General features: G+C 49.9%; 1 long non-coding RNA gene across 1 annotated transcript; it reads right to left on the bottom strand.

Annotated features, from left to right (window-relative positions):
• Positions 1–339: 339 nt before the first annotated feature.
• Positions 340–23,183, bottom strand: LOC144761791 (uncharacterized). The gene is made up of 3 exons (XR_013595896.1): positions 23,027–23,183; positions 13,694–13,883; positions 340–827 (listed from the first exon to the last, which is right to left on the bottom strand). It is a non-coding gene; the product is annotated as an uncharacterized LOC144761791 (long non-coding RNA).
• Between the last annotated feature and the right edge of the window lie 2,125 nt (positions 23,184–25,308).

The raw sequence follows: 25,308 nt of genomic DNA, 5'->3' as shown, positions 1-25,308 counted from the left end.
CCAGACCTTACAGTAACACCTCGTCACCCAGAATACCCTCGGCCCCCTCTCCAATCTCACACCTCAGCAAAGAGCCGTTGATCAGCATTAAACAGGCGAGTTCTCCCCCCTGGGGCGCTACCTCCGGGCATAAAACACATTATACACCACCTTGAGTGTACCCGTTCTTTGAGGTAGACAGTACCATATAGGAGAGGTGCAAAATAAGTGTATAATCTTGTTGTAAGCCTTTATTACTGCAGGACATAATCAGGGTTTCTTTGCTACAACAGCTTGAATTATATACAACACTACATTGGGCGCTAAAAACTGGGGAAAAAAAATCACATTGGAATGTTTAGAACCCCAACTGCTCAAAATTACTCAAAACGTAACCATGAACAAATCAATTTACACTGGAAGAATACTGACGCATTTGCTGTGCTTAATACAAGCTTTAGTTTACTAAAAAAACAAAACTTAAAACCGGTTTGCCCATAGGCAATTAAAACAGAAGTGGAATGCATGCAGGGTGAACGAACTGCTCAACTTTGCGGAAAATTGTTCTTTAACTCCACCAATGCAGTGTGCTAAAGTGTTTGGTCTTTCAGGGCAGTTTCTCAACTAGTTTTCATCAGTGGTTGTTAAGTCCCCAGAGTAATCATTTGGGTCAGCAGCATCATCCACATCTGCACTTTCTGCCTCCACATTATCTGCTCCTCATTTTCATCGTTTTCACCATCAATGTCCTCCTGTTCGTTTTGCTCATTGTCTTCTTCATTCGCATCAGTTGTTTCCTCAACTACCGATTCTCCCGTTTGTTCAACGATTTCAAAGGGATTCTCACCCTAAAAGTAAACACAAGTTTTAAACCATCTTTAGCAAAATTCTCCAGAACAAATGCACACTAACTATTACAAAAGTAACAGCAAAAGTCTTGTGTACAGTGCAAGTAAAGAACTCAGATTTCAGATCACAAAAAAGCAGAAAGAATATATTATTAGAAAAGGCATCTTACAAAGGGGAGAACATATGCAGGACTTCTAAATTTTAGAGTATGTCCAGACAGACCATAGGAAGGAAAAATCCATGCCAGGTCTATGAACGCCCATGAGCTCCGAGGAGTCCTTGTACAGAGGGGGCGATGACTGGAATATTGAGGGTGGGCATCACATTTCCAAGAAATTCATTTCCTGCAAAACTACAATTTTTTGGGTGAAACTCAGTACGGAAGAAGTGTTATTTGCAAAGCTGAGGAAGGAGTAAACAGATCTGAACATTCAATATGCAGTGTGAGCCCTGGTGGCAGGAAGGGTGCAAGTGCATCCACAGCATTACAGGATGCAAGCTAATTGTTGATGGTAATTAACTTTCCGTTTGCAGCATGTGTACCTGTTTGATTTAATTAATGATTTTATTTAATGTGTATAGCGCTTGAATCACCCCCAGGGGGGTATCTCAGCGCTTGGAAGCACAGCATAGGTCATGGGTACTCACAAACGTTCTCTCAGGGGCCAAATTTACACTGTGGTTTGTGTCTGAGGGCCGCACCAGTGGGGGCGGGGTCAGTGGGGTGTAGTGTAGTTCCTGTATTCCCAATAGGCTCTGCGCATTGGAATAATATCTTCAATAGTATAGACGTAGGACAGAGGTTAACTAGGTCTTCTACTGACTATATTAGACTTAAGTTTTGTGTGCCAGCTAGCTGAGAGTTCACTAGAAACTTTCTTTAATAGGAGAGGAGGATTTTAACCTCCCTGGATAGACAAGAAGGGATTTAGTTTCTGACAACCATAGAACAGGACAACTTTGCTCTCCCTGATTAAGAGTATATCTCTAGAGTCGTGTGAAAACAAAAGACAGCTATTTTACTCAGTCAATACGTGCATACTTGGTTTCACCAGATTGTAGAGAAAAGAAGAGACGGGCGTTTTCAATAAAAGGTGTTATTTATTGATCAGTCTCTTTTCTCATACAAGAGAAATGAATCGCTACAATTGCAATACTTAGGGTTAAGTAGAATGCATATAGTAAAAGCAGGATTATAAAATAATATTGTAAAAGCATTGATATGGTTTCTTAGCCATATGATACTTTAAAATGGATAAAAGATATACATACATATATACATTGACTAATCGTACTCAACTGGTGCTTCTAACTACGCCTACCCCGGTGTACCTGACCTAAGCCTAATACGTGGGAGTAAGTAAGTAGCAGTTTAAGTTAAATTTGTTTTGCCAAGAATCTGACTCAAGAATTCTCTGTAAGGTTTTAGTTAGTTCAGTACCTGGGATTTAGAAGGCTAGAGGGCTGGTATCTCTTTCTGAGGACTCGGTATCCCAGTCACCCGCGAAGGTGGGCTGGAAACGCTGGAGGCTGGAATTCTCGGACGAAATCAAAACATAGCGGGCGGGGATTTCCCAGGTCGCGGAGGCTTGGATTTGTTTAAGAACTCGGTGTGCTTTCTAGGGGGCTGGAGGAATAGTGCTTGCTTAATGTGACAGCATGCGCTATGACTGATTTATGAAACGGGTTTCTGTGCTGTTGTAGGGATATTAGTGATTCATAGCCTTGTAGCTCACACAACACACTTCGAGGTGGATTATGAAATGGAGAGGGAACTCATGTAATTATTTCAAAGAAGGGCAAACAAGCTCACATTGTCTGTTTTTGGCGATTAGAAAAGCGACCGCGTAAGAGAAACTTTGACAGGTGTTAATGAGAACTGTGGGAGAGTAGTGTGGGGCCTCATTGGGCAAATGATAAGACAATTACCTGGAACGTGAACCACAAATGTTTAAGATGAAGGGCAAGCTTGATAATGTGCTTTAATGTAAGCTGGGACTCCGATGTCTGTGCTCTTTTCTGGACATGCCCTTTGAAGGACACAGATTGGTCAATGAGAGAGCCGAAGGATTTGGAAATAAATGAAATAGGGAGAAGAGGCCACCCAATTTCAAAGACATGCCCTTCACATTGACAAAGCCTTTATTTTGAGATACCCATAATTAATATTATAACCACCACACTGCCCAATTATTTCAACTATCAAACCAATGCCAAGGTGTTGGCGATGTGAAGGTCTGTAATTGTTAATGACGTGATGGATTGCACTGACATTCATATAGAGCCAGTCTCACACAGACAGAGCCACCCACACATAGAGCCACCGACAAAAAAAAAGCTATCCACACAGAGTGCTACACACACACACACACACAGAAGCGCCACACACACACACAGAAGCGCCACACACACACACAGAAGCACCACACACACACAGAAGCGCCACACACACAGAAGCGCCACACACACACACACAGAAGCGCCACACACACACACACAGAAGCGCCACACACACAGAAGCGCCACACACACAGAAGCGCCACACACACAGAAGCGCCACACACACACACACAGAAGCGCCACACACACACACACACAGAAGCGCCACACACACACACACACACACACAGAAGCGCCACACACACACACAGAAGCGCCACACACACACACAGAAGCGCCACACACACACACAGAAGCGCCACACACACAGGCAGACAGAGCCACACAGGCAGACAGAGCCACACAGGCAGACAGAGCCACACAGGCAGACAGAGCCACACAGGCAGACAGAGCCACACAGGCAGACACATCTTCTCACCTGCTCAAAGGAAAGGACAAAAATGCACACAGGCTTCGATCAAACACCTTCCAGATTAACTGCCCAGAATGCAGCAGCACGCACAGCTTCAGTCCCAGCACTTACCCACCAAATACACTTCCGCCACAGAAGCAGCACTGGCTGGACAGACTAGCCAGCCACCAGGGTAAAACCAGACAGAGCAGATGTTCTGAAGTGGCCGCTACCCACAAGACAAGGACGCCACTAATTTCCAGGACATGGCTCACCAAGACTAACTATTAGTCAGTCAAAGCTCTAGCCTGTAGAAGGGGCAATCCAAAAACCACTTGTAACCCAACCGTGTCCCCGTCCGTGTCCCCGTCCTCCCTTCGCCCCAAAAGAATGTACAGTTAAATGAGATTGATAGGACACTTTGTAAGGCTGAATCAGGGCACATTAACTGTAATATCCAGATGCGGGTAGAAATCTAAGCTCGGAATCAGAAAGGGGGGCCCTGAACACTGCAGGGGGGCTGGGGAGTTCAGCAGTCAATTATATTCTGCCTTGAAAATAGTACTGTGCCAAAATGGCCTCTTACCCAGAGTGACTAGTACATGTCGCAGCTCAGCGCCCATCACAGAGCCATTGGCTTCTTTGTCAAAGACCCTCAGCCCCTCCACAAAGTCATCGTAGGTACCCTGGTCCTTGTTCTTCGCAATTGTCTGCAGCATGGGCAAGAACTCGTCAAAGCCAAGCATCTTGGTGTTAAGCTCTGGGAAGGAGAGAAGAGTTCAGAGGAGCAGTCACCGGCTGCAGCAGCGTGCCAGGCTGGCGAGTACACATTAACAGTGACAAACTTTAAACAATGTGATCGTCCAAGTTCCCCAAAACCCCCCTACCACCTCCAGTCAGGTTTTTGTCCCATCCCAGACTGCCAATGAATATTACTGATATGGTCCATCTATCAACTGTGAACGAGGCAGAGATCTCCAATTCAATGTGTGGCACAGGGTAAGAGCTGAGGGCACCGGTAAGAGCTGAGGGTGAAAGGTGAGTAGAAAGCTGGCATGTGGGGAATGAGTAGAGCACAGGATACAGATTGCTTGGTGTGTGTGTGTGTGTATTCAAAGGATAAGTAGTATGTGCGGACTTCTGTGAGCTCCCCATTCCTATCGCAATACATAATGCCTTACATACTAGAGTCACATTTTCTACAGCGTGTTCCTCCTGTCACAAATCAATATTTCAACTATTTATTAAACAATTATTGCTTGAAATAGCCTGGAGGTAGGACAGCAAACGCGCATATATACCTAATTTACGGGACGGTTTCCAGTTGCCCTTTGCTGCTGGGGGGAGAGTTGCATCATAAATAACAGAAATCATGTTTCCACAATTTAATCGCCAGTAACTCCTGGAATATTTAACAATGTTAATACCAGATCTGCCACGATTGTCACATTTTATGTAATATCCTAAATCAGATACAAGCTGGGGGCGATCTGAGGAGTGGGGCACCGCCGTCCAAGGAGCTAGCGGAGAGGAGCCCTGTGGCTGGTGGGATCAGTGGGACAGAGGTCGGCTGGAGGCGAGTGGAGTTTTAGCAGAGCCTGAGTGAGCACCGTCGCACACGCCAGTCTGACTGGGTGACTCACAACGGGAGTGATCTCCCTGCTCTGCCTGGCAAACTGTTCGCTTGGCTGTTCGTCCCCTGCCTGCGGCCACCAGGACACCAGAGGAAGCTGACGCCTTGCTGTAGGGTGGATGGTCGTTCCCCCCCTTTGTATCCAACACCCAGCTGCATTAGGAACAGACAGACCGACTGGTCTGCAAACGCTAGTGAATATCGTCTTTGCCGAAGTGACAGCGACAGCTAACAAAGGTATTTGCTTTGCCCCACGCGTTTTATTGGAAATGTGCACATTCTGCCCCACTCGTTTTCTTTAACAAAACCTCTGTTGTTCAAAATGGCGGGGGTCATAAACTAAGTACCTAATCCCCTCCTGTACCGCCTGAGCCCACGAGGCCCCTCAGCAGCCCCTCTTAAGATAATAAAAAACTGAGATAAGACTCCCCTTGGTATGCAAGTTCCTGCGCCGGCCGAATAGACTCGGAAACTACTCCTCTCTGCTCGGATATCAGTAACAACAAAAAGAGGACTAATCGATCCTCTATTCCTTGCTCCAAGCAATAACAACAAAAAAGGACTAGCGTCTCCAGACCTATCTGGCGGCCATTTTAGACTGACCTCTCTCTCTACTCAGCGGCCATCATGGACTAGTCATTGCCTTTATTGCAGTCTCTATTTTATTTTATCTTATTATATTATTACTGGCTTCCTACATTGTATGCATTGCTATCACTTTACTATCGTATATTCTAGTGTTATATCTGTTATTGCTGCAGTTTGTATGCACATTTATGGGATGCAGTAACTCACTAGTAGTTTAGCCCTATTTTAGCCTGCGTTATATCTGTTATTGCTGCAGTTTGTATGCACATTTATGGAATGCAGTAACTCACTAGTAGTTTAGCCCTATTTTAGCCTGCATTTTATATGCGGCAAGCTGCACATATCTCACCTCCATCCCCATCATTCACTGTCCGCTACCGCATTTATTTATTTGTTGGTTTTTCGATGTAAGCTACATCACGTTATTGCACTGACTATTACTACCTCATTCAACTCGCTCTGTCATGTAAGCTGCACACAGCCACTTTCTACACCTAGACTACACTGCTGTTACCTCGTACATTCTAATATGCAAGTTGGCTTCCACCTAATCGGTCCTATCTCTCATAGTTGGTTTAACGGTGTAAGCCGACTGCTACCTCATATATAGGATACTTGTGGTAAGATGCACCTACGCACTGTCTGTTCGGGGATCACACCGACTTCTACTCCTTATATCTTTGATCACTCACTAGTGTCGTCCTTGGCCCTGTCGTCCTACTTCCTACACTTAACACCACAGCCTCCCCAAAATGGAGCTCAACGGCAAGCACACTTTTAGAATTAACTACCCCTCCACTCCTCTCTCCAAAAATGCCACTAAACGTTTTAAACACAACTTCTTGAGGTCGCACCCTGAAACACCCTTTGCCGACACTTACTTCTCATCGGGCAATGGAGCTCTGAATACTGATATCATCCTCCACACCTCACGCAGAGCCCAATGGAGGAAAACTTTCCTTTCCCTACTCTCAGTTTCCACCACCAGGAAAACAACTCATGGCTTAATTCTCACCATCACACCTTCCCACCTCTTCCCTGGCAGGTCTACCATTACTATCTACAATAACGGGATTGTCCTAATCCAAGCCACGGACAAGAACCTGGATTTACTAGACAACCTGTTCCCCAAGTTCAAAGAGCACCTCTCCAAGCTGCGGACCCCTACACAGAACTCCGCCAGCACTAGCACCCCTGACGTCGCAGCCACCACCTACTACACTTCTACCCCCAGCTCCCCAGTAATTGACCCACCTGTTGTCAACGTTCCCCACTCCCCAAGGACAGTCACAAATATCTCCACTGCATATACTAGCAGCCCCTCTAACATGACCCTTCTTATCCCCACCCACACCCCCTCCATCCCTCTCCCCCAGGACAGCACATCCCCCACCCACAACACACCACCATCTGAACAAGCCACCGCCCAAAGTTTATCCACCCCCCACTCCCATCCCCCACATCACAGACACCTCTCCCTCCCCTTCTCCCTCTCCACCCCCACCCACGAGTCTCTCACGCCTGACACAACAACTCCCACCCACAACACGCCTACATCTGCACACACCATCACTCGGAGTTTATCCACCACCCCCCATCCCCCCCAACCCCCCCACGGCAGACACCTCTCCCTTCCCTGCTCCCTCCCCACTCCCACTCACAATTCTATCTCCCGCCCAACAAAAGATACAGAACATACCTCCCCCCTTGCCTTAGCATCCCCCTCTCTCCCACCTCCTACTCTCAGCCCTCACTACCCTCCTGCCTCCCCCACTGTCTTCAGCCTTCACTCACTCTTCTACTCACCAGCACCGTCTCCCACTGAAGTCACTACCTATGCCTCCCAACCACAGCCTGCCACACCTCCAATACCCTCACCCCTCGCCCACAAACACGTCCACACCTTGAATACCATCCCACTCACTAGCACCGCGGAACCCCTCAACAACACTAGTTTACCCCCCCCCCCCCGATACCCTGCCTGCTCTCCAGCTCACTACTCCACCACTCACCAACGGCTCTCTCCACCAACACCTTCCCCAATGACCCTCCTGACCTGACTTTATCCACCCTCCAACAAGTCAAAGAGGAAATCTTACAAATCAAAAAAGACGTCCACGCAATCAAAGTCCTTCTCTCCTCACAGCCCAGTCTACCTCCCACCACCCAACTACCCTACAAACGACGCACCCTCCCTACATACCCTCGCCCTCGACGACACCAGCAATGGCCTACTATCCCCGCTCGCAATAATTCCCACCGCCCCCGTCGTGTTCTCAACCCCTTGTCGGACCGCGACCTATGCTCTCTCCTACACTCTTATGGCCCAGGTCCGGTAAAAGTCTTTTCCAACTCACACATCCCCATACCCACAATTCTTACTAACCCTCTGAGGCTCCCAACACTCAACAACAGAGGCTCCGTCCCTAACAACCTCAGAAAAGTTCCCCTCACACTAGTAAGCTCGACCACCCTTCTCTCTCCCAAACTCAAATGCATCCTACTAAACTGCAGATCGGCCCAGAGACATTCCTCCGACATCGCGGATCTCGTCTCAGATAGGGAGCTGGACCTAGCCATTCTAACGGAAACGTGGCTCACTGAAGCCTTTTTCCGATTATGGACATACTAGTCCCCCCCAACTATCACATCATTAGGCTGGACAGGTCTCTTGGCAAGACGGGCGGGGGAATTGCATGCATTTTTAGGAGCAATCTTTCCGTCACTCAAGTCACCTCCCCCTCCCTTTCCTCCTGTGAACTCCTCTGCCTCGACATCACCAGTGAGGGCAAACAAGTCTGTGCTTTACATCTCATCTATCACCCGCCTGGTGACAATCTCATATTCACCCAACAATTCATGGACCTGATCACTTCCAATGCCGGTCGGCAGACCACTCAAGTATACCTGGGTGACTTCAATCTCCACTGGAACGATCAGAAAGACACCGTGGTGAATAGTCTCAAAACTTTCCTCAATGCGCTTGACCTCACCCAACTATGCGATAAACCAACACACGACAAAGGTGCGATACTCGACCTCATCATTGCCAAAGAGAACGCTATTCAACTGGAGGCGATTCTACCCTGCGATTGGTCAGATCACCACATTATCACCTTCTTTATCAACGAAAAAGTTAAACCTAACCCTACGCAACCAATCAAATCCAAAACATGGAAAAGGGATCTGAAGAATCTTAACCCCTCCACACTACCTCCCCACATCGGCAACCTCCTCCTTCCCCCTTCAGGTGCCTCAGATGTTCAATCACTGACTGACCACTACCTTGACTCTATGAATACAATAGTCAATGAAGTCGCCCCTCTGCAACTGAAGAGAGTCTCCACCAAAATTTCTAACCCCTGGTATGATGACAGGCTCAATGACGAAAGGCGTAATATGCGAATGGCAGAGCGCACCTGGAGATCGGACCCTTCAGCACTGCATCTCAAAAAGCTTAGGAACAAGAGAAATGCCTACTTTAGGAAAATAAAGCGCACAAAGTCGGACTTCTTCAGCCGCCAGTTGGACCAAGCGAAGAACAGGCCAAGAAAGCTGTTCGAGCTAATCAAGACCCAAACAAAGGCACAACCCACGCAATCAAACAGCACAACAAAGGACACCCCACACTGTGAAGCCTTCTCTGCTTTCTTTAAACTAAAGACTGACAACATAAGAAATGACCTCATCATGGATGTAAGCCGATACCCCAACCACACCAGAAAGGCAGGCATTCAACCTAAAAACAAGGCATCCTGGCAGTACTTCGATACCTATTCGGAAGAAGCAATACACAAACTGCTCTGCACCTTGAAGCCCTCTAATCACCTCACAGACCCTCTACCTGCTAATGCGGTAAAAGACTTTATCCCCCTGCTCCTCCCTCTCTGGACCAAGATCATCAACAGCTCTTTACAACAAGGCCACATTCCAGACTCCCTTAAGGTGGGGCAAGTCACGCCTATACTCAAGAAACCTACAGCTGATCCGTCTGACCTAAACAACTATCGGCCCATCACCAATATCCCCACACTGGCCAAACTGCTGGAGAAATGTGTCCAACTCCAACTAACAAAACACATTGATCAATTTGACCTCCTCAACCCTCATCAATCAGGCTTCAGACAGAACATAGCACTGAAACAGCTATGACACACATAATTGATGACGCCCTCCAAATTCTGGATCGCAATGAGTCCTGCCTCCTCATCCTTCTTGACCTCTCGTCTGCATTTGACACGGTCAAACATGAGAATTTGCTGGAGCTGCTAAGTACTAGAATGGGGCTATCGGGAACTGTTCTCAAGTGGTTTTCGTCCTTCCTTCACAACCGGTCCCAGAGGTTCAAGATTGACAATGTGCTATCTACACCTGTGCCTGTAGATCTAGGTGTCCCACAAGGATCCACCCTCTCCCCTACACTGTTCAACCTCGTTATGGAACCGCTCGCCACCTTGCTTCAAGCATCCAATGTACAATTCCATATGTACGCCGATGACACACAACTCTATCTAAAGTTACAATCCCCGGAAGATATCAAACATCTGAATTCCACGCTTATTAACACCCAAGCTTGGCTGGCCGATAATCACCTCAAACTAAATGCTCTGAAAACTGAGTTCCTACTCATCTCACCCCCGGGGAAAATCTCCACCATCCAAACCTGGCTCAACAACCTAACAGCACTCAATGTCCAACCTACCATCGTGGACTCGGCGAAATCCCTAGGCATCACACTCGACGCCAAGCTCAACATGCAGCAGCACGTCAGCAAAGCCACAAAAGCAGCTAATTTCCAAATTAACACACTGAGGAAAATTAAACCCTTCCTCCCGGCCAAAGACTTCCAAACTGCTGTACAAGCTTTAGTCATCCCTCAAATAGACTATGGAATTGTGGCCCTCAGTGGTCTCCCGCTATCAACAACAGCACCCTTAAGAGCCTCCCTGAACGCTGCCGCGAGACTCATCACTGGCTCTAGAAAGCACTCGCACATATCCCCAGACCTAAAGTCTCTAAAATGGCTGCCTTTTGAAGCCAGAATACAGCTAAAAATTGCAGTTATGACACACGCGGCCGTGCACCACAAGGCACCTAACTACCTCGCTCAAAAGCTGTCTTTATCAGGAGGTTCGAGATCCAATAGGAGCACAAAAAATCTTCTCCTGAAACCCCGCAGATTCCGGAAAGTGAAAACCTACAAGCGCTCCTTCTCAGGGATGGCTCCCCGGATCTGGAATGCGCTCCCTCCTGAAACCAGGCTGATCTCCTCCACTGCACTCTTCAAGAAAGAGGTGAAAACCATCCTTCTGGCCAAGATCTCCTGATCGTTATAGATGTTGGTACAGAGACTCTGCACTGCTGTGTTTCACTGCTCACCCTATCCCCTGGCACTATATTCTACTTGTTGGGGGCACTACTGCGCTACTTTCTTACTACCGACCAAGATATGATACACGTTGGTTTACTGATCCACCTGTACACCTCTGTAGTGTGAACAATGACCTGTGCTGTTCCTATATTACTCCCTTACCTGATTGTATATGGATTGGTTTTATGTATGTTGTTATTATCCATGTTATTACCATGTTATTGACTATTATACTGTCTCCCATTATCTCTGTTGACTCCTACTGCCCCTTCCCTGTCTTTGTGAAGCGCTCTGATATCTGTAAGGATCCTGTTCGCGCTATATAAAACTTTGAATAAATAAATAAATAAATAAAATAAATAAGCAACACGTTGCGTCCATGTGAAAGGGGCCCATTAGACTCTAATGCAAGCCTAAGGTTTAGTAATAATAGCCAACTAGGATATAGTGAGCACTTCTGACTTGCCCCCTAGGTTCAATGCACCACAGACATAATAAGCCCCTGGGTCTCATCGTAACACACTGTGCACTCTGAAATACACCTTAAAATGTAGCTCCTTCAGATTCACCCAAGTTAATTTTCAACTGGGGGGTGCTCTGGTCCACGGATGAGTGGCGGGTGCTCTGGGCCAGGGGTGAGTGGCGGGTGCTCTGGGCCAGGGGTGAGTGGCGGGTGCTCTGGGCCAGGGGTGAGTGGCGGGTGCTCTGGGCCAGGGGTGAGTGGCGGGTGCTCTGGGCCAGGGGTGAGTGGCGGGTGCTCTGGGCCAGGGGTGAGTGGCGGGTGCTCTGGGCCAGGGGTGAGTGGCGGGTGCTCTGGGCCAGGGGTGAGTGGCGGGTGCTCTGGGCCAGGGGTGAGTGGCGGGTGCTCTGGGCCAGGGGTGAGTGGCGGGTGCTCTGGGCCAGGGGTGAGTGGCGGGTGCTCAGATCTAGGGGTGAGTGGGGGTGTTCAGATCCAGTGTTTAGTGGCGGGAGGCAGACACGGTGTAGTTGTGAGTGATTCCTGCAGTGGTCCTGTGGTGATGGCAATGTCCAGTGCAGGGGTGAATGACTGGTGCCGAGGACCAGTGCCGGGGTGAATAACGTGTGCGGGGGTGCATAACGAGTGCAGGGGTGAATGAGGGGTGCTCGGGTCCGGTGTGAGTGACGGGTGCTGGGGTCCAGTGTGAGTGACGGGTGCCGAGGTCCAGTGCAGGGTGAGAGATTCAGGTTCATCCCAGTCACTCGTTCGTCCAAACCTCGCTCTCATCCAGCACCGACTCCGCATCTCAGCCGCCCAGTATTACAAAATAATCCAGCGCCCACCTGTTCGTAAGCCGGAGGGGTGGCACCGAGGGGGGGAGCTCTCCGTCCGGCATATCCCGGCTCAGGACGCCTCCGACAGACAAACACTCACTGAGTAATTACAACACCTGGCTGCTCCGCTCCATCACAACAAACTTCGCCCAACCGGAAGTTGCATTCTGAAGGAATCCGAGCTCGGAGCCGGCCCGGCTCCTCTGGAATGCGGCTCCACCGGCGCAGCCTCGGCCCAGGCCTCGGGGGGGGGGATGGACGCGGGCGGGCCACGGGCGCCTGCTCTGGGCACCAGGTTCAGGCAGAACAGGGAATGGCCGGTTCCGTCTGAACTCAACAGGAGGCAGTTCAGAGAGCAGCCGCTGGGCGGCGCGCCTGGCGTTTACAAGAGAGCGCCAACCTGCCAATCAATCCCAAAAGACGAGGCATTGCCCTGGCTGCTGTAGCCTGCCAGGGAGAAGGGCGCAGGAGAGCAAGGCAGGCAGGGGGGGCACAATAATCGAGTGAAAGCCACAGACGTATGCCAGCTGCACCCTGGCCATCAGACCCCATCTCTGCCCGCTAGCGACAATCTTCGAACTTCGCCCTCTGGTAGCAGCGCACACACCCGGTCTACCCAGCCCGTCATCATCCCAGGCTGCACGCCTCACCCACCGGTGCCAGCTAAACGAAAACTGTTTAACCGGACCCCACATACCCTGTCGTCTGACCTACCCTCTGGTGCCAGCCACACAGCGGCGGCTGACCGGCACCGGCTAGACTTGGAACCACATTCTCCCTTACGAGCCAATATCTAGAGAGCTCCACGTTTCTTGGGGTAAACCCGGGACATTCAACAGTCACCCACCTCAAATCATCCCACAGCTCCATGAAAAAAATGGCGGCCGCAAACATCCGGCCCAAAAAAAAAAAGTAAACACCCACAATGGGCCCACCTCTTCGTGACGGCAAAAAAAGGGGCGGAGAGAGAAAAAAAAAAACACAGGAACGCCCACGAATCTGCTCGGGCAATAACAGACAGATGTCCCTTCCAATGGCTAGCCTCCATTTATGGAGCTAGCCAATGGAAGAGCATGCGGGACAAAGCACCCATACTACTAAACAAAAGTTTTCGCCTGGGCGAACGCTGCTGCGCAGCGGATCGCCAGGCGAAACATAAAAAACAGAAGCTGTCTATCTAGAAACATACCTTTTTTGACCGCATTGCCATTTGATCCAGGTTTTCTCAATTTAGGTTTTTTGCCGACAAACGCCCCTCCAATGGGTTTATTAAGCGATTGCATCATCTTTCTTTTCATCCACCTTCCAGCAGGCCCACCAAATACCAGACTTGTCTGGTAGTCGACAACAATTCCAGGTCTCTGCATACCGCCATAATCCTGCAAATTGATAACATAAAATTAGCAGAGTATGCAGATAAGGCAAGTTACATGGTGTGCAAAAATGTGTTAACAGTTTTATAATAATGGCAGGCATAATCCAAGAACCAATGTTGGGTGGTCAAGGAATTCGTAGGCTAAGCAGCAGTTGTTGCCATTCTGGTAGGTGTAGATACTTCTTGGCTACAATTCTGAAAACTGCAGTAAGGACACTGCTTTACAGGTTTTCATTTGCATTAGTGAGCTTGAGAAATAAAGAAGATAAAATGCTTATAAACGTGTGTGGTTGGGTCTGGTTGCGCGTGTGGTGTGGTTGTGTGTGGTGTGGTTGTGTGTGAGAGAACAGGGAGTTAGAGAAGGAGGCGGGGTGAAAGAACAGCAGATCAGCACAGTAAAAGAGAACAGGGAGTTAAAGAAGGAGGTGGGGTGGAAGAGAGCAGCAGATCAGCACGTGAGAAGAGAACAGGGCGATAGCTAGAGAGGGAGGGCGATAGCTAGAGAGGGAGGGCGATAGCTAGAGAGTGAGGGAGGGCGATAGCTAGAGAGTGAGGGAGGGCGATAGCTAGAGAGTGAGGGAGGGCGATAGCTAGAGAGTGAGGGAGGGCGATAGCTAGAGAGTGAGGGAGGGCGATAGCTAGAGAGTGAGGGAGGGCGATAGCTAGAGTGAAGGAGGGCGATAGCTAGAGTGAAGGAGGGCGATAGCTAGAGTGAAGGAGGGCGATAGCTAGAGTGAAGGAGGGCGATAGCTAGAGTGAAGGAGGGCGATAGCTAGAGTGAAGGAGGGAGGGCGGTAGAGTGAAGGAGGGAGGGCGGTAGAGTGAGGGAGGGCGGTAGAGTGAGGGAGGGCGGTAGAGTGAGGGAGGGCGGTAGAGTGAGGGAGGGCGGTAGAGTGAGGGAGGGCGGTAGAGTGAGGGAGGGCGGTAGAGTGAGAGGGCGGTAGAGTGAGGGAGGGCGGTAGAGTGAGGGAGGGCGGTAGAGTGGGTGGGAGCTGCAGGACACTCCAGACCTGGTGGTCCTGCAGAGACAGGGACTGTTGCATGACACCGGTGGGAGCTGCAGGACTCTCCAGCCATGGGGGCCCTGCAGAGGTAAGGACTGTACCAGGGCCATTGTGGGAGCTGCAGGACTTTCCAGACCTGGGGGTCCTGCAGAGATAGGGACTGTTGCATGACACCGGTGGGAGCTGCAGGACTCTCCAGACCTTGGGGCCCTGCAGAGGAAGGGACTGTACCAGGGCCACGATGGGAGCTTCAGGGCTCCAGACCTGGGGGCCCTGCAGAGTAAGGGACTGTACCAGGGCCACGATGGGAGCCACGGACTCTCCAGCACTGGGGCCCTGAAGAGGAAGGGACTGTACCAGGGCCACAATGGGATCTGCAGACCGGGGCCCTGCAGAGGAAGGGACTGTACCATGGCCATGGTGGGAGCTGCTGGACTCTCCAGCCATGGGGTGGCCTGCAGAGGCAGGGAGTGTACCATGGCCATGGTGGGAGCTGAGGGACTCTCCAGCCATGGGGGCCCTACGGAGGCAGGGCTGTACCAGCACCTGCACCTACCGCACTCCTAATACCCAAATCTGTGACGCCGAGTCCGTGCTCGGGCCTTCAGATGGGGCGGTCTCGCTTAAATTTGGTTTAATCGTGGGTAGTTACCGGGCCAAGGTTTGGGAGGGGTTGGACCATTGGCGTTAGCTTCGGCAGCCCCCGCGGTGCGGGCGATGGGGGAGCGCGAGCCAGCTCCCGAGGGCTTCTTCAGGACAGTAACCTGGCCTGAGAGCTCTAGACTGAGTCTGGAGGAAGGGGGGGGGGGTCAAGCTTCGTAACTCCGCAGGGTGGGGACAAGGCCTCTTGGAGTGCAACATGGATGCAGCGGGGAGTCCTGACATTGCTCTCGGGTGCCCCAGACGGGGGCACAAAGTTGGGGGTGACACCCGAGTTGGCTGGGGGGGGGGGGGGGGGGGGGAGAGGGTCGGTGCTACCCTTCTGCTCTTCTACCGAGCGCTCTGTGGATGGTAGCAGAACACTCTATGTTGGTGGTTTATGTGGCCCACAACAAAGCACTTTGCGCTGTTAACCGTAAAGGCTTTAGGGAAGGATCTGGGGTGTGAAATATTATCGGAAGTAATCGAGTGTATAGCCAGAAATCTCCATAGCTTAGCATTACGGCATACCCTAGAACGCCCTTGAATACTTTAAATGTATGAGAAAACAAAATAGGTTTCATTAAGTTAAAACCTTCATATCAACCATACACCTGTCCGTGCAGGTCACCGGCTACCGCTTGGTAGTAACGTGGAGTTCACTAAATTCAGTATTTTTAAAGTTGATATTTAAAATGAATGTCTGGATCGGCAAAGGGAAGCTGCATTAGTACAGTCTGCACAGTAATGGAATCAAAGTGTGTGTGGCTGTGTAGGGTAGTGCAACAAAAGGGGATTTTGTTTGTGGGATCAGCCCTTTAGAGCTAGAACAGATGATAAGGCTTTCCTTCATAATAAACCTCTGACTTCTTTTTCCAGTGTAATGGTCACACTGACGTCTTCTGAACGGGTTCGTGCATTACCAAACAAACTTAATAATAAGTATACATGACGCACACTTTATACAATTTTTCTCGTCTGTATGTGGGAAAATATTTGCTAACCATAGCACCAACTGACTGATATGACCTCGGAAGGATCGAGCCTGTGACCTACAGGTTCTACACATGTCCACAATGGACGTTTTGGTATAAGAATGACGTTGTTTAGTTGTAAAGATGCTCTGGGCTAAAGCATCAGTTAAAGTATAAGGGGTCTAGCAGACAAATTTATATTTCCAATAGTGGGACATGCAGGGTTAGTCTATTAATGTGGTAAAACACGACACCGGTAACGTTGTGTGCTAAGTTTGTAAAACAATAGAAAACGTGTCTATTTAAATTAATCTTGACAACTTGACCTTTACAGGAGGGTGCACGGTAGCGCCTCCCACACCACCCTTAAATCGCCCTCCAGAGCAGCCATCACTGCTCCGCCAGCCCCGCACCTCAAGCCAGGCATGCTCCGGGGTCGGACAGCAGGTCCCCCGCCCTAGGCGCAGTCCGCAGATTGAACGACGGCGGCATCCCCCGAGTAGGAGACACAGGTCGGGGGATGCCGTTTGGGACACACTGGAGCCTTCTCCCCGGCAAGAGGATAGGGATGCCCGCGCCACCCCCACCCCAGGCCACACGCTCAGGGCAGCCGCTGCTGCGCTGCATATTGGGGCGACACTGGAGCCTTCTCCCCGGCGGACCAATTGTATTGAAAGAGGATAGGGACGCCCGCGCCACCCCAGGCCACATGCTGCCCCCAGGGCCGTTTCTAGGTGTTTTGCTGCCCTAGGCGAGAAATGAGAAATGCTGCCCCCTCCCTTTTACTACCGCCGGAGGCACATAACAGGTTGATATTGAAAATTGTCACCATAGAGTGTTAACTATTCATAACAATCAATTTGAAGACCTCCAAAGTGTAGTGTCATAGACCCCATCAAATCAGTCAGCAATAACGATTATTGAGCTCGTGCAAGAAAGCGCGTCATCGTAATGGTAACACTGAACAAAGCACAGCTGACCACGTTTCCGAGGTTAAAGCGATTTGAACGTATGGATGTTTACTCTCCTTGGCACCGTGTTTATCTGTGGTGCTAATGTCACTTTCCATCATGCTACCTTCACATTTCCCGGTGCTGTGGAACTTGTTCGGTCGTGAATGTACACTACATAATGAAATATGGTGTCAAAATCCGCTCTGGTGTTGGAGGAAAGAGGTGAATGCAGGAGGGAGGAGACATGGAAGTGACACGAGACGTCCAGTTCACAATGCATCACTGCTAACGTGACTCCAGAACTCTTTGTTGTTCAGGAATCTGTCTCCGAAGTCATTGTTAAGGATGTTCCCCCTCTGAGACACCCTTGAAGCCAGCTCAGAAGCTAAAGTCAACGACCTGAAATTCAGAAAACTACTGAAAAATAGATTTTCAGACTTCCCTTCAAAGGGAATTGATGGTTTGTGGACAAGGGTTGTGCTGAGTAATATCGAACATGGTTCATCCCCCTGCCTGACTACATGCTAATGAGTCCTCCCAATAATAAGGTTTGCTCTTTCCACCTGCTGGTGCTCTGGGGTGACACGGCGGGCACACACTGTTCACACAAACTTCTCAATAAATAATGCCTCATTTCTCGTTATGAGATTAATTCTGGGGAGGTAGAATGTAAAGGAGGGGCCCGTTGGGCGATTAGAGATGCTATCAGTATGCAGTACGCAGAGCGAAAGCTAAATATTTCCAGGCACGCATTGAGGCAGCAGAGAGCTCCTCACGCGAATTGTTTAAAATTTACAAGGAAATATCTCTGGTTTCCAGCTCAAATGCTCCTGTAAGTGTCTCCACGGAGGAATGCAATAGAGTCGCTAACTTTTTTTCTAACAAAGTTAAACCAATTTATACCTCCTTCTCTAAACAGCCGGGAAGGGGCATAGACTTCAGAGCTGTTGGATCGCCTATGGCTCCCGACTCTTCTTTGCAAATCTTCGAGGTCCCGTCGGCTGATAGTCTAATAAAGATTTGTCGTAGTGTGAAGTCTGGATCCCCCAATGACCCGGCCCCTCCTTGGGTCATTGCGGAGGGTCTAGCTGGACTGGAACCACACATAGACATGTCGTCGTAGTGTGAAGTCTGGATCCCCCAATGACCCGGCCCCTCCTTGGGTCATTGCGGAGGGTCTAGCTGGACTGGAACCACACATAGACATGTCTTACAGACCTCTTTCTCCACTCAGCGGGTTCCAGAGGAGTGGAAGAAGGCTATAGTACTCCCAATAAAGAAAAAACCAAATGTAAGCATTGATGTGCTGGAAAACCTCAGACCCATTTCATTACTGCCTTACGTGGCGAAAGTGGCTGAGAAGGTGGTCAATGCTCAACTCACTGAGCATCTGGAGAGAGGGAATTTATTTCATCCCTCCCAATCAGGATTTAGAGCTGGCTTCGACGGAGACAGCTCTCTTACGTGCCACTGAGACTTTAAGAGCAGGAGCGGATGCAGGACACACAATGGCCCTGATCATGCTCGACCTCAGCGCAGCTTTCGACACTGTAGCTCATTCCATCTTGCTACAGTGTCTTAGTGAGGCTGGGGTCGCTGGTCCCGCGCTGTACTGGCTGCAGTCGTTCCTTACAGGAAGATGCTTCCAGGTACAACAAGGGGCATGTCGATCGGTAGAGATGCCACTAGACCAGGGAGTGCCTCAGGGCTCAGCTTTGAGCCCCACTCTTTTTAATCTGTACATGGCCTCCCTGGCGAAGGTGGTACAGGCATACGGGGTGGAATTGGTATCTTATGCCGACGACACCCAGCTGCTGATTTCTCTATCGCAGAACACCGCTAATGCCTCCACCAACTTTAAGGCCTGTATGCAGGCATTAGCTGAGTGGATGGACTCCCACTGCCTAAAGCTCAACGGCTCTAAGACAGAGGTTCTGGTAGTGGGGGGAAAGAGTGACAGCTGGTCGGCCGAGTGGTGGCCTCAATGCCTTGGTCCTACTCCCACACCTAGTGAGGAGGCTAAGAACCTGGGAGTATGGGTTAACCCCACTCTCTCCTGTGAGGGCCATATAAGGCGTCTTGTGGGCAAGTGTTTCGGGGTACTGAAGACCCTAAACAAAACTTTAGACCTGCTACCCCTAGAGGCCAGAAGGACGTTGACGCAGGCACTGGTGACCTCTCGGTTGGACTATGGAAACATTCTGTTCCTTGGGTCCACCGAGGGTAGCCTTGGTCGCCTGCAAGTCATCCAGAATGCCGCCGCCAGACTGGTGCTAAGGAGACCTAGGAGAGCAAATTCTCAGCAGGCACTGGATGCGCTTCACTGGTTGCCAGTGAAGAAACGCGTGCTGTTCAAATGCGTCCTCTTCTGTAACCGTATTGTCTGGGGCAGGTCGCCCGCCTATCTTAGGGACTTAGTCAGCCGCTACGAACCGCCAAGGGCCCTCCACTCGGAGGGCATTGGGCTGTTGACAGTCCCAAGGGTAAGGAAGGCCAGAATGGGCGGACGATCTTTTTCGCTCCAAGCTGCTCAGCACTGGAACAAACTTCCTCCTGCCCTGAGATTGGAGAGCAGTGAGACGGTGTTTCGGGCTAGGCTCAAAACTCTACTCTATACCTTGTAGGGCTAGGGGTTCTGTAGTGGGTGGTTGTGAGTAGCTCCATTCAGCGCGGGGACATGCCGTGATGGCGTTACTGTGCGCTTTATAAGCTCTTTATTATTATTATTATTAGAGATGCTGGCAAGATCAAGGTAAAGGTGAGGGAGGGGGTCTCGGTTGTTGTGAGGTGGGCAGGTTGCTGAAAGAGAAAAGCCAAGTGATATAAGTCACACAGAACCCCCACCCTTGTTCGTAGAGAGGTTGGAGAGACCATAAGCAGGCCTTGATCAAGAATGTACATGGTTAATGTAGCTGGACCTCACACTGTCTCGTGACGGCTCAGTCACGCTTCGGTCCCGCATCAGAAACCCTCTGACATACAGCCTACCCTTGGGACCGTGTCGATGGGGCTGGGGAAGAGTCAACCACACGACAAGCTCACAAGCTGACCTCTTAAATAACAGTATTCATCGACCTACGATACCCGGCTAGCGCTTGGTGGGATCAGTCATGCCAGTGGCGCCTCTAAAAGGCCAGTACTGTCGAGGGCGTTAGTCACACGACGCGGCCTCTAAAAGGCTGTTGTTGCTGAGAGTCTGAACACAGCGGACAGGGCTTGGAGAGGCCAACGGAGTCTGTCCTTTGTTCGGAAAATCGAGATGCCCCTCTGCCGGATCGGTAGCCTCTTTATTCTGGAAGGCCAGTAGGGCTGGGGTTGAATCAACAACAGCAACACTCATCACACTCCTGCGTGTCTGCGACATGTGCGCCTCCATGCTTTTGAAAGGCCAGTAGTATTGAGGAGCAGTCAGCCAGTCTCTGGGTTTGCTATGCTCGTGTCTCTGAAAGGCTGGTAGGGCTGGGGATGAGTTGGCCTCTTTTAACTGCTGTGTAGCTGAAAGACTGATGCTGCCCCAGGGTCGGACTGGGAGGGACAATAGGCCAGCGGTCAGCTGGTATATTACATTTGAGGCTGTGGCTCGTGAGTAAAGCCAGAGTACATGAAGTGGAGAGGCACCACACCCGCATAAAATTCAGTCAGTCAAAAAGTCACCCAATTGCCACCACCGCGAAAATGCAGCCGGTGACATGAGTTGTTCCCGGAGCCGAGGGCCAACCCTTACCTCTCAGAACAACGGTACGGATGCTCCTAGAAGCGGGCAGGCACCTCAAGGTCAGCACAATGCCCCTTGGTTCGGCCCCCCCACTCCCCAGGGGGAGGGGGACAGTGGCTGGACCGGGGGTCTCAGTGGAGGCCACCCCCGAGAGGCAGAGCCCGAGCACCAATGATTGGCGGGAGATAAGGGGAGCAAAGGCAGGAAAAAGAGTAAGAGCAGGCCCACCAAGCATTGGGGCTGGGCCAGCTCAGCCATAAATTTAAGGTAGGAATGTGGTAGGGAGATAAGGGCTATTTAAGGGTGGACACTGGGCACAAGGCCCTCTTTCTCCGGAGAATTTTGGCAGGAGAAGAGGTGCAGCGTCAACAAAGTGCGAGGTGAGGTGGGGGGAGGGGGCGGAGGGAGGGATGGATCTAGGGTGGGCTGCAGTGTAGTGGGTACAGAAGAGAAGGTGTGGGGGTAGCAAGGGGGAGGGACTTTGCGGGGGCGCAGAGGAACAAGTAAAGGAAGGGACGCCATAAGAGAGTGTGCAATATTAAGAAATGTAAGGAGGGGTGGGAGTAACAAGTTAAAGACTCCGTGCAATATCAACAAGCAATGGACGGGGCAAGGGGACTTCTGTGGAGTGGGGGGGGGGCGCTGGGGTCTGTGGCACGGGCGTGAATGGCACGGGACGGGGGGGGTCAGGCCCCTACACAGCGGAGGGCGAGGCGGCGTTTTGCGGGACTGTGGCATAAGGAATAATGGGGCAGGGTGTCAGAGTGCCCAGGCAACAACCATAGCGGGGGAGGGGGGTGGGGGGGGGGTGAGGTCGAGCACGAGCAGGTCAGGCGCTAAGTCTTGGGGAGGGCCCCCCCCCAGGAGGACGGAGTTGAAAGGTTGGAGGCTGGCTTGCAGGTTACGGAGATGGGGGCTGGGTAGTAGATGCCCCTTGGTGTCAGGGGGTTGAGGATCGGAGAGTGGCGTAACAAGATGGGAGGGGCTGGTTCTCAGTATTGGGGGCTCTGTTTTCGAAGGAAGACACAGCCTTCGTGCATCAAGCGTGCGAGTAGCAATAGCAAATGGAACTGTAAAGTCACATACGTACCAACGCATAAAAATACAGCCCCAAAGCTAACTCACATACAGGGATTTCATAGGCAATAAACTGGCCCATAAGCTACATCACTCTTTGAGCTCCTCGAGGCTGACAGAGCAAGTCGCAGTTCATTGATTTGCCTTAATTTACAGCGCGTAGAAGTTTGCTGGGAAGCGCTATACATTGTGGCCACCGTAAGCGCCACCTCGCGCAGTTTGCAGCACTTGTCCCTTAGCACGCAAGTAGGTTGCATTCAGAAAGAACAAATGCACATGTATAAATAACTGGTTCGCTACTAGGCCCTTAGCGTTCTCGTCTAAATAGTTAAAAATTTAGCACAGGATAGACAGAGCGGTGGAGGAAAGAAGGGGGCATGGGGGCCTCAGGACGGACATGTGGCAATGAAGAACGAACAGGATACAGGATGCAGCGAACGGTAGATGATGGGGGGGGAGGCGGCAGGTGTGTAAGTGGCAAAGGAGCGAAAGTATAATAACGGCGCAGGGGGCGGCAGAGGATGAGAGGATGGAGGGAGGCTGGGGGGTAGGGCTCCGGGCGGGCAGATACAAGGCTCTTGGCGGTGGGGTCTGAGGGGCTAGTACCGCGCGCAGGCGAGGACATTGCAGAGTTTTTAAGTATGGTGACAAAGGCATCGCGCCCAAGAGAGGGTCGGCTCGATGTCAGGTGGGGCAGTTGCACACGTCGGAATTGGGCAGGGTTACCATGGTGCTCGGGTAACAAGAATAACAGCAGAGGGGCGAGGCCGCAAAGGTCCACTCACTCCGATCGGGTCGAGTCGTTGAGAGCGAAATCGGAAGTCTCATAGCTGCGCACACGGCCCCCAGCACCTTCCCCCGCGCGCGGCGCCTCACTCACAGCTCCAACCCTCACAAGTTCGGCTGTCGTCTAAGAGAGCGCGCTGACTAGCAGTTGATGAGCCAATGAATGAGTGTTTACACATGGCAACGTAGAACAACTGGCCCCACCCACACTTACGTAAATGTGTGCACAAACAGGGGATACAGTCCCGAATGGGCGGGGTAGTGAGACGTCATGAAAATTAATATGCGCATGCGCACCATTAGTGCGCATGCGCACGATAGGGGGTACAATGCCACATGGGGGACAGTGGATTATGGAACACCGGAGCACACAACTTCTCACGCCTCGTTCGGAACAAACGCCAGTAGCCGTTGTACCCAACAGTACCCAGCATGCTGAGCATATTTAAAGAAACAGCATATGCAACATGCTGAAAATATTTAAAGCGACATCCCACCACTGGTGTTCAACATACTTGAATGTGCCCATGTACTTGACACTGAATCGTAAAGATAGCGTACAACCTAGGTTCACACTGCCAACATGAGGGCGAAAACGATCAGGGCACATAATTAGTTATGATTAAAAAAAACACCGATCTGCTAGTAAAAAGGGTTCAACAGGCGTTATTGTGCAAAATCGGAATAATAAAGATAGCGTACGAGTTCAGTGGAAAGTAATCGCAAACTAGGTTCAAGCTGCCAACAAGTGAGCAAAAGTGATCGCAACCACATAGAGAGTCATTGTAAAAAAATCAATGTAAGAACGCTAATGCACTGCTACACAGTGGTAGAGGAAGTGAGGCAACACCTAGAGAAGTCTGAACCGAAAAAATTACATAGGAGCTGAGGCTTATATAAAAGACACTAAGGGAAATGTAGAGTGAGCTAAAAAGGGTGTGATGTATCATTATAATATAAACTCAATAAGTGAATGGGCGAAGAAAAAGAGGGCAAATCCTTAACAAAGGTCTGAAGGTTGAAATGGAATCAGTATAAGTTCAAAGGAAACACAGTAACTCATAGTGATCATTGAGCCCCCAGGGATCACTGTACCTAGTAATTTTATCCAGTGTGTCTCCCTATGCGCCAATGCAGTGTTAGCGTCTATTCCTGAACTCAAGGCTACCTGTTCTAATGGTAGAGCACAAGAGTAGGATCCGGAATAAAAACATTAGCTCTGCACTGGTTGCTCATTGGTTGCAGGCCTCACACACCATCCCACAATTGAGGTTTACCATCTTTGAACAGTAACTCACTGTATATATGTGAAGTTAAAATTAATTATTTCGCTTTTTTGTTAATGTGATGGAAATCTACATTTTTTATAATACACTATACTGTTTTTGATGAAATCAACTGTACAAATTCGTTAACTTTACTGATGAAATTATTACTGATTAAGTTTCTTTAATAGAGTATATTCGAACATATAATTGTTTGTGTAATTTCCTGAAGACATTTTCGTCCTTAGCTATGCTCCACGTAGCTTGTGGTTTTCCATAGCCTCCTTTTGTTCTATGAAAAATACTGGTCGACATGTTTCAGCCTAGAATACCCCTGGATCAGGCAAGGCTTTCTTTAGGACCTATCAAGATGCTGCTGCTACAGTGCTCAAGTGAACAAACGATACAAGAACGGGTTACGGTTTCCAGTTATTCCAAAAGGTGAAATTACCTATTGGAAACAGAAAAATATGCAAATGTGTACATCCTGTGTAAAAAGGAAGTGAATATTGGCTTAAATCTACCATACGTAAAACAGTGGGCACTGCTTTAGAAGGAAGAAATTGAGGCAACTACCATTACTAAAAAGCCCGTACTCATGCCAGCGTGGTGACAACAATATTGAATCATCCAGCCTAATCAGGACATGTTAAAGAGCAAGAAGTAGGGGAAAACTGGTGGAGCACACAAACTCCCATTGTATCTAGCAAGAGTTATGTTTAAGAACATGTACACCCATGTACACCCAGTAGGCCGGGTTACTCAAGGAGTATAGGGCATGATCTACATTTATTGACATGATTATAGGTTAGTAAGTGAATGTCTAAGTAGAAAAAACCCTTGATTAATTATCTAGTAAAGATCAAAAAACGAAAGGGTACTCAAGCAAATAAACATCTGAAAATAGAATATAGCTTGGACAAGCACCGCCATAACACTCACCTATCCGTCAATACCCCCAAGCTCTAGTTGAGCCTGCAACCGGAGGTGAGCGTCAGTAACCGTAGCAGTCGTTT

Source organism: Lissotriton helveticus, chromosome 6 (genome assembly GCF_964261635.1).
Source record: "Lissotriton helveticus chromosome 6, aLisHel1.1, whole genome shotgun sequence".
Lineage (NCBI taxonomy): Eukaryota > Metazoa > Chordata > Amphibia > Caudata > Salamandridae > Lissotriton > Lissotriton helveticus.
Note: the sequence above shows the minus strand (reverse complement) of the source record. Positions and strands in the feature narration are given on the sequence as shown.